This window comes from Juglans microcarpa x Juglans regia, chromosome 7D (genome assembly GCF_004785595.1).
Source record: "Juglans microcarpa x Juglans regia isolate MS1-56 chromosome 7D, Jm3101_v1.0, whole genome shotgun sequence".
Taxonomy (NCBI): Eukaryota; Viridiplantae; Streptophyta; class Magnoliopsida; order Fagales; family Juglandaceae; genus Juglans; species Juglans microcarpa x Juglans regia.
Genome location: NC_054606.1, coordinates 20,098,959 through 20,109,326, shown reverse-complemented (window position 1 = coordinate 20,109,326; position 10,368 = coordinate 20,098,959). Strand labels below are relative to the sequence as shown.

Genomic DNA, 10,368 nt, shown 5'->3' with positions numbered 1-10,368 from the left:
TCTTGAATAAGAAGTTAAGGATATAAGATGTTAATCGAGAATTTAGAATGCATAATTCGCAATGTGTATTTTAACAGCTTATATAACATAACGTTGGAAACATCACCAATAATATTCCCTATCAATGCCTTATAATCTGTTGCCAAGGAATAACAAAGCTAAAATGCATGCAAAAAATTTGTGTACCAACATGATTGAATTCCACTAACATTTTTATTTTTATTTTTTTATGGGGATGAATATCACTAGTACTACTTCTGAATTAAATTAATAACCATAAAGATATTTCTGGAAAGGGTTCCATATACACCATATATATATATATATATATATATATATATATATATAAGAGAAAAAAATTGAGCACAATATATATAGAATATATAGTATTTTTAGCTAGAGATCAACTCTTTAGACTAGAGAGAGAGAGAGAGAGAAAGAGAGAGAGAGAGAGATCAAATGACAAAAACAAAAACGAAAATCCTTTTATAAGGATTACCACTTGTAGCAAGCAATGAAGCGGACAAATTAATTTCCCTTTAGATCAAGAGATGACAAAACCTTCATCATCATGATCATGAACGCTCGGATCCCAACTTAATTTGTGTTGCTAAGAGAAGAAAACTCATCTACTTCGATCGTCACTCGAGGTAATCAACTTATTAACATACGCCACTCATCAGCAAACTGTCTCGAAATACAAAATATAGATATAAATAGCTAGAGGCCCATAGCCCAGCAAATGCTCCGTAGCAAACCGCTCCCTCTGTGCCTGAGATCGATCGGCAATTTTTTTGAGAATGTTTTGTTACTGAGCACAAGCTTAGATAAGCATTTAAAGTTGCTAGCTTTTACGTCTAAAACGACATGCATGCACCCGATATTAAACAAAGCAGAAAGAGGAAGAAGATAACGCGCTTCTAATAGGAGGGACGACCAAAGGCCGTGGGTGAGGGACCAAGTTGATCATCATCCTCAGAACCGGTGATGCATTCCTTCTCATCTTGATCAAAACCATCGAGCAAAGGGTGGGGACAATGCCCTTTTCCAAAGGATCTAATGTGATCTTTAAGCGATCTCTTGTGTTTGAAGTCTGAACCACAAGTGCAGTACCACAGCTTTCCACAGTTCTTTTCATGTGTCCTCCAATCCCCTTTCACTGCAAATGTTTTCCCACATTTTCTGCACATAAATGGCTTTGCTCCATGCTTCCTTTTGTAGTGAGTTTGGAGTGTTCTGAAGTCTTTCAGTGGCTTTGCTCTTGGATGATTGATGTTGTTCTTGCAACCTTGTGCACAACAGTAGCATGGTAACCTCAGCATGGCAGCTGGTTGTGTTCCTTTAAGTGAATCTGGCCCTTTTCTAAATTCGGATCCGTGCCCCACATGTGCATCTATATACACACAAAATTAAACCAAGATCTAAATAATTCAGTACACTTCATTTCCTGCACTTTGGATTAAATTTTTCCAAGAGAAAATAATAAGTTTGATCAACTTTGGATTAGAAATGTTGTTAATTTGCTTCTCAAAATAGATCGTGTATCTATACATAGCAGGAGGCATTCCCTCTGTCGGCAGTACATAAAAGCTTTGGCATATATATATGCATATATATATATATATATATATATCATTACTGATGAACTTTTGATCAGGACTTAAGCATGAAAGTATATATGATAGGTAAAGTACTGGATCAGGTTGCAAAAACCTTAATGATTATTTTGGCTGTATAGTGGACTGACCAGCAGACAGCTTTTTGCCTGCACCTTTTAATAAAAAGGTTGAGAATGATCAATTAATTAAGAATTATCCAAATTTCTAGCTGGCATTTAATTAATTGGGATAACTGCTGGATTAATTAATCACCAACATGTCTTAAGTAAAGTAGTTTTTACTCAAACCCTAGCTAATTAAGTGAGTAGTGAAAATGCTAGAGATTAATTTGATTGCTAAAAAACTAAAACAATTTAGCTTCATGTGAAACGTCTAGCTAGCAGAATGCTTGATGTGAATATGATAACTAGCTAGAAACAAATTAAAGAAATATGAAACAAGATTGATTAAGTGATTTTGATTATACTAAAGTGTTGCCGGTTTTTATTTTTATTTTTTATTTTTATATGCATACCTGCACTCTGCTGGAAATCTTTTTTATTCTTTGTTGTTGGAAGCAGGAAACTGGACATATCATAATATATATATATATATATATATATATATATATATTAATGGAAAGGATAATCTGATTTAGAGAAAATAGGGTTTTCCCTGGAATAATTTATAAGCTAGTAGCTAGCATCATAAAACTCCCTTTCAATCATGGGAAGTCATGCTGATTTACACGATCTCAAGGAATATTATATGCATGTTAATTCTCACTTCTCAGCAGATTGGAGCAGTCCCTGCTCAAGCCTCCTGCTTCCACTTCTTAATGATCTTGGCCGGAGGTGTTTTGGTTTTGTTTTAGAAATATAGCAGTACGTACCCTGTGTTTTTCACTGCGTACGTACGTATCCCGGCCGGTTCCCATGAAAAGAAAATAAATATCAAACTTTCCTTATAAAAGGATCAGTTTTCCAATAATTTTCTCCCTTTTATTAATGGCCGCAAAGTCGAAAGTACACGGCCTCATATATATATATATAAGACATGAAAGCGGTGGAAAATATTTATCAAGCTTATAATTATAATTTCTACCGTCATGTAAAAAGCAAATGGTAAGCTATATATGGAGTAGTGAGGTCATCATGCATGTACATACAAATGTGCAATAATCGTCGAGCAATAATTAAGCTAATGACCGACATCTCGATCTATACCTTTGAACCAAGAACACTTTATGTTTTGGCTTTTTCTCTTTTCCCCCTCGCAAGGAAATGAACCAAAACGCGTATGGTTGTGTCGCGTCTTGATCATCATGATTGATCATTCATAAAAACTATATTTACAAGCTTTTGTCCCATCCACCCCCGGCACCGGCCCCGGCCAGTTTTTCCTTTTCCTAAATATAAATATAGTTTTTAGTTTATATAGATCGTATCATTCTCCCAAACATTAATTTAATTTAACTAGCAATATTAAGGCTGAATTCCGAAAAGAAAATGAATAAACATTAAACAAGGAATTCGAGAAAGAACTGATCAAGAGATTGATGATGTGAAGATCAAACTGACCTGCATGTTGTTGTACCTATTGAATGTCTTGTTGCATATGGAGCAAGCAAACTGCATCGGCCCGACAAGGATCTGTGCTGGAGTTGGAATCCAAAACCTACTCTCGGCGTTAAAAGAGCAAGCGACGTTGAAGCTTTTCTTCACGGGTTCTTCTTCCTTGACATGAAAAATTTTCTTCTGATGATCATCGGCATCAGAATCCCCCGAGTTAGGCAAACCAATGTGCAAGGCGACAGTAACTTTCTTGACCTTCTCCTCTTTGATCCCAAAACCCTCTTTTTGCAATCCGATATCTTCCTCTTTCAACGGCTTCGTCTCGGTAAACCTGCTCAGAAGAGGCAAACATTGAGGCGTGATCTCCTGATCAACGAACTGATGACCTTTTGGAGCTGTCACGGAGGAAGAACAAGAAGTAGAAGAAAAAGAAGAAGTTGAAGAGGAGGAGGAGGATGATGATAGTGATGAAGAAGAGGGAGATGGCTTGAGCCACTCAATGAAAGTCGGGGGTTGGAAACGCAAAGTACTGTTGTCATCTACAACATGGCGGCTTACTAAACTCATGATCTTCAGAGAGAGCTCCCCTTGAAGTCTCTCCTCAGATGGGTTATATCCAGACTTTATGTGGGAAAGCTAACACTTATATGGTTTTGAAAGGTCGGTTTGGTTTGTCTTTTTGAAACTTTTACTCATCACCCTCTTTCTTTCTTTCTTTTCTCCCCTTTCTCCTTTGTTTGGTCGGGGAGAGAGAGAGTGACAGAATAATGGTGGGGTACTCATAGAAAATGACTTGCGGAGATGAGTCTCCAAATGAAGAGAATCCTAGAACAGTATCGTGAACAATACTATATATCTGCAATCTAAACTCATGTAATATATTTATTTACATACATATATATATATATATATATAGTTCTAGTAATAATGTGGAATTCGACCCAAAATTTAATGCATATTTCTCGTAATATATTGACATTGAGCAGATGTCCTCAAATGGGAAAAGCAAAAAGGATCAAGGACATTTGGTCAATACCTAAAAGCAAAAGCAAATAAAATAGAATATAAATGGTATCAAAATGAATCATGGGTCGAAGAGTCTTAATTAACGGGTTAATTAAGCGCATTATCCGTTCAACTTCCATAGATTAATATACTATATAATAGGCAGAAAATGGAGGTGTATTGTAGTACCCCTGGCCTAGGGCCCAAGCCCAAGCCCAGGCCAAGGCCCACAAGAAACCCAGCAGTTGAGGGTCCAAAACGGCGCCGTTTGGTAAGCCCTTATTCCCCTTTCAGTTTTCTTCTTTTCCCACTTCTACCCCATGCCCCCAACTGTTTCTCCCTACCGGTTTTCCATCTCCTCCCCATCACCTCTTCTCTCTTATACTTTCTCTCCCCACTCACCCACGCCACTCGTTCATTCTCACACCTAGATGCCTCTCTCAACAAACCCTTTCTCCAACTCTCTCTCTCTCTCTCTCCCCTACAATTTTTCTTTGTGAAATTGGTGTTGTGGGTTGTTGTAAAGAATAGAGAAGGGAGAAAATATTCTTGTATATTCTATATTCTGAGTTGAAAGTATTACATGTGTGCCTTTATATACAACTTGACAAAATAGCGGGAAAAATAATAAGATTAAATTTATCTAACTCTAATACACCCTCCTCAAGTTGAAACATGAATGTCAATAAGGCTCAGCTTGGACATCATAACAGAAAACAAAGGTAAATCTAAAGCTTTTGTGAAATAGTCAGCAAGTTGGTTCTTGGAAGAAACATGAAAAGTACGAAGAAAACCATCTTGTATCTTGTCACGAATGAAGAGGCAATCGATCTCGATGTGCTTAGTTCGTTCGTGAAAAATAGGATTCGAAGCAATATGGATTGCAGATTTGCTGTCATAGTATAAGGAAACACAGTTGGAGGGATTTGAAGATCAGTCAACAAGGATGAAAGCCAAACTAATTCACAAACTATAATAGCCATCGCACGGTACTCTGCTTCAGCAGAAGATCTAGAAACAACAGTATGCTTCTTGGACTTCCATGACACAAGTGAGTTACCAAGAAAAATACAAAAACCAATGATAGAGCGTCTGGTATCTTGGCAGCCAACCCAATCAAAATCTGTGAAGGCACTCGAAGATGAATTTGTAGGAAATAAAAGGCCTTGGCTTGGAGCTGACTTCAAATACTACAACACTTGATATGCAACATGTAGATGAGGTTGCCGAGGTGAGTCCATAAATTGGCTAAGAATATGAACATCAAAAGTAATATCTGGTGTTGTTATGGTGAGATACAATAATCGACCTACCAATCTTCGATAAACTTTAGCATCATCAAGAGGAACACCATCAGTCCGAGATAGTTTAACATTTTATTTCATGGGAGTCTTTACTGGTTTTACATCCCAAGTAACCAGAGTCAGAAAGTATTTCCAAAGTATATTTCCTTTGAGAAAGTGATATACCTTTGGAGCTACGAGCTACCTCAAGTCCCAAAATTTTTTTTAAAGATCCAATATCTTTTAATTGAACTGTTGATCAAGAAATACCTTGAGAGTGTGAACTATTGCAATGTCATTACTTGCTATCAAAATGTCGTCAACATAAACCAATAAGGCGATAAAAGATGAGAGTGAAAAGGGAATAATTTGCTTTTGACTGTACAAAGCCATGTTCAATGAGTGTGGAAGAAAACTTAGCAAACCACTGTTGTGATGCTTGCTTTAAAACATACAAATATTTATTGAGTCGACACACTCTAGTATCCTATTTTTCACCAAAACCAGGAGGTAAAGACATATAAACTTCCTCTTTCAACTCACCATGCAAAAAGGCATTGTTGACATCTAATTGAATTAGATGCCAACCTTTGATAGCAGTAATGGCTAAAAACATTTGACTGTAACCATTTTTGCAACTGGTGAAAAAGTATCAAAGAAATTGATCCCTTCTTGTTGAGTGAAACCTTTAGCTACCAACCTAGTTTTATATCTTTCAAGGGTTCCATCAGATTTATGTTTGACCTTATACACCCATTTGCATCCAATTAGATGTTTGTTGGGTGGTAGAGTGGTTAAGGTCCAAGTATTATTCTGTTGTAAAGTAGAAATTTCTTCTTCCATAGCAGTCCTCCAATGAGGAAATTTCATAGCTTGATGATAGAATTTTGGCTCAAAAAATGGAGAAATGTCTAAAGCATATGCTCGGTAAGATGAAGATAATCGAGAATAAGAAACAAATGAAGAGAAAGAATATTGCTTACCTGATTCAGGACAAGTTAAAGGTGAAGAGAATGGAGAAGGACAAGTAGTAGAATAGGCTAAATGACAATGGTAGTCCTGCAAGTAACCAGGTGGCTTATGTGTTCTAGATGATCTTCGACATGAAGTAGATGGAAGTGTTATGGATGGAATGGGATCTAGAACAGATTGATCAGATGATTAAGTAACAACAATAGATGGAACATTGTCAGAATGATCAAGAAGAGAGTTAGGGAGAACAACAGATGAAGGATTAAAAGCTGAAATATGACCAAGATTTTGTGACATGGATTTGAAAGGAAATATTTCCTCATGAAAAAGAACATCACAAGAAATAAAGATGGAATGATTATCAATGTCATATAGCTTATAACCCTTAGAAGCAAGAGGATAACCAAGAAAGATGCAACGACGAGCTCTTGGGGCAAACTTGGATCTGTTATGTGTTAAAGTAGATGCATAATAGAGAGAACCAAAGACTTTCAAATGTGTGTATAATGGTGACTTGTTGAAGAGTAAGTCATGAGGAGTTTTATTAGAAATGATAGGAGAAAGAGTTCTATTAATAAGGTATACTGCAGTAAGTATACAATCACTCCAGAAAATTTTTGGTAAAGGGTGAAGTGAATTTGAAGAGGTTGGGCTAAACTATTGGGCTCTTGAGTGTTGAAATTTTTTTATTGTTCAATTTTTTATACCGAGGCACCATGGTAAAACATTGTTAATTATGTGATGTTTTTAAACTCAACTAATTATGGGCTCGTACTATGCTAGCATTAGGATTGTAGAAATTATATTTGTTAAGTTTGTGTTTGTATGATTATTAATGCGTTAATGAATAATTTTATGATTAGGTTGTGATATTGCTAGAGTTTGAGTTCAAGACTTAGGTAGTACTCTGTAAAAGTCAAGTTAGCAAGGTTCCTATGCTAGATTTTGCATAAAAGAAAAGATATGGTCTGAAATTGATTTGTGAAAGTATGCATGTTTGTTTTGAAAAGAAATGTGAAAATAATCTCATTTATGTATTCTACATTACTCATGAAATTTGTATTAAAGAGAAAGTACTTTTTGTCATGATTGGTGTAGAAATGAGCAAACTTTTGGTATTCTGTTTATGAACTGTGCAAAAAGAACGAATATAAAATCTGAAAATTTGTGCATGTTATGTGAAGATGTTCTAAATTTGTTTTGATTATGTGAAGATGATATGATTTTGTACGGTACTCTGTTTTGCTATGATGTGGTATCTGAAAACCTTTGGCTTGACATTCTGATTCTGCATCTGGTTCTGATTATGCTATGCTCTGCTTTGACCTTACCATCGGTGTAAAACTGTGGCCTTTGTTATATGGCTGGTACCAACATCTCTTTTCTATTTTGATTATGGCCCTACCACGGAATATAATAGTGGCTTCAAGCCGTGCCACGGGATATAACAGTGGCCTCTAGCTCTGCCACGGGGTATAATAGTGGCCTCCTGCCCCACCACGGGGTATAATAGTGGCCTCCTGCTTAACTTTCTGCAAAATGCACAACCCTACCACGGGAGTTAAACATGGCCTCTATTCTGATTTGATGATTGATGATTCTCTTTTGATATGATACTCTGATATGATATGACATGATGATGATGCTCAGTTTTGTTATGCTAAAGACTTTTGAGTATGAACATTTTGAACTATCGCTCTGATATTTTGATAACATGTTTTGTTTCTGCATTCTGAAATTAAAATGTTTGTTTTTCATTTTGAACTCTGTGAAAATGCTCATATTTACATATGAGTATATGTTCTCTGTTTACTAAGTTATTGATAACTTATCCATTATCTCCACAATATTTTTCAGATGATTTAGATGATTCAGCTGGGAATCAAGGTAAGGAATCATGAAAAGGGTTTATTTGAGGATGATTTATTGAGTAACTAAGGGTATTGCAATTATTAGAGAATATTTTTCATTATGTTGATCTGATTTTATTGGGAGATTGATATTGTTTTGGAGAATTTGTGGAGTTTTTTTTTTCTTTTTTTCTTTTAAGAAAAAAGAGGACGGTACCCCAAGTTTATTGATTGCCCTCACTTGTGGAGGAGGAAAATCGTAGTAACAGCCCAACACCTGGTGGTTACATAAAATCCAAAACCTAGGCATAAGAAACCAGTCTAAAGGACAACACTAATTTAAAATAACAACACTGTTTACAGTAAGACACCAAGTACATGGAAACCTACAAGGGAGAAACAAAACCAAAACAGAGAAGCAATAACATAAAACAAACCAAAAAATGATTTATCTGGTACAAACCTTACCGGACCCGCAGATGTGGTAAATCCAATTTGTCCATGCGAAGAAGACCTCTTAACCGACTAGGCCAAGTATGATTGTCAGACCATTCCGAGTTCAAGCCCCCAGCCCCACACTTTGCTAGGAAGTTAGCCAGAGTATTTCCTTCACGAAAGATATGATTCACAGTATAATCCAACCTATTCAGGTAATCTTGAAGATCATCCCAGTAGTCTTCTATGTACCAAATATAACAGTCACCCCTTAGTGATCCAATTTACCAGCAATTGGGAATCTATTTCAATTTCAACACGGTGAAACTCGAGGGTATAACATATGCGAATTCCTTCCAAAAGGTTACTGAGTTCGGCAAAATTATTAGTACCTTGACCCAGAGATACCGAATAAGCCAGGAGGAGACTGCCATTAGCATCCCGAATAACACCCCTGGCCCCAGAAAGGCCTGGGTTCCCAAGACTACTACCGTCAGTATTGAGCTTAACCCAGCCCTGTTGGGGCCGGGTCCATCTTACCACCCTAACCCTCTGTGGCTTGGTAGACAAAACCGGGATCTCCAATTTATTTAAAATATCAATGTCCTTGTTAGGTACTGAGGAGATTTTCAGAATCTGTTCCATGATACAGCGGAGCCAATCTTTAGAAGCATACCAAACCGACTGAGCCGTATGACCCTTGTCCTCATACCGAGCTTTACAACGTCTCTCCCAAAGTTTCCAAGAGAAGATAGAGGGAATATGACCTAGAATAATACGTATCTGGGAAGAGCTACCCGTGCGGCGAAACCAGAAGTTTGTCTGTTCCTTCCAAGTGAGGAACAGAGGCATGTGGACTCCAACTTGATTAGCTGCTAACCGCCAGACATTTCGGGGAAGGTCCCTCGTGCAGAGGGCATGATTCAAGTCCTCAGTGTGGCCCTCTTGGCAGCAGTTACATTTTGAAGTCATCGAAATACCCACCATCTTAATCTTTTCATCAACACTCAGGCAGTTATTAGTGGCCTTCCACATGATGATGGAAATTTTCTTAGGAAGATTGGCATGTCAAATCCAGTGGGCCCAAGATAAAGGAGGAGCCCGGACCCTAATGCAATCCCAGGCACTCTTGGTAGTAAATATGCCCTCCGTATCTCTCAACCAAACCAGCACATCATTGCCCTCCTTCCATCTAGCCAAGTATTCATACAACTCGCTAGCCTTTTGATGACCCACTAAGCTATTCAAGAGAGACGTATCCCACCCATTTTCAATACGACAATCCTTAATCTTAAGCAAAGGCTGAACAGTCATAGGAAAGTGACTATTGAGGGGACTTCCTGTATCCCAATTGTCATACCAAAAGGAGATGTTTGCCTCTCTCACAACCCATTTGGAGCTATTAAGGACCTCCGGGATACTGCGGACAATTGATTTCCAAAAACGAGTCCCTTTAGAGGGCTCTAACAGTGACAAGTGAGTTCCTTTGATGTATCTGCCTCTGAAAAAATCCGCCCAGAGAGACTTACCCTTGCTCAGATTCCAGGCAAACTTCCTGTGTAAGGCTCTCTGAACATCCCAAAAATCCCTAATCCCCAACCCACCCTCATCTATAGGGGTGCAGATATTCTTCCATGAAAGAGTGCAGAAT

At 37.5% G+C, this 10,368-nt stretch overlaps 1 pseudogene; it reads right to left on the bottom strand.

Annotated features, from left to right (window-relative positions):
* Positions 1-460: 460 nt before the first annotated feature.
* On the bottom strand, positions 461-3,869 carry LOC121239850 (annotated as a pseudogene).
* Between the last annotated feature and the right edge of the window lie 6,499 nt (positions 3,870-10,368).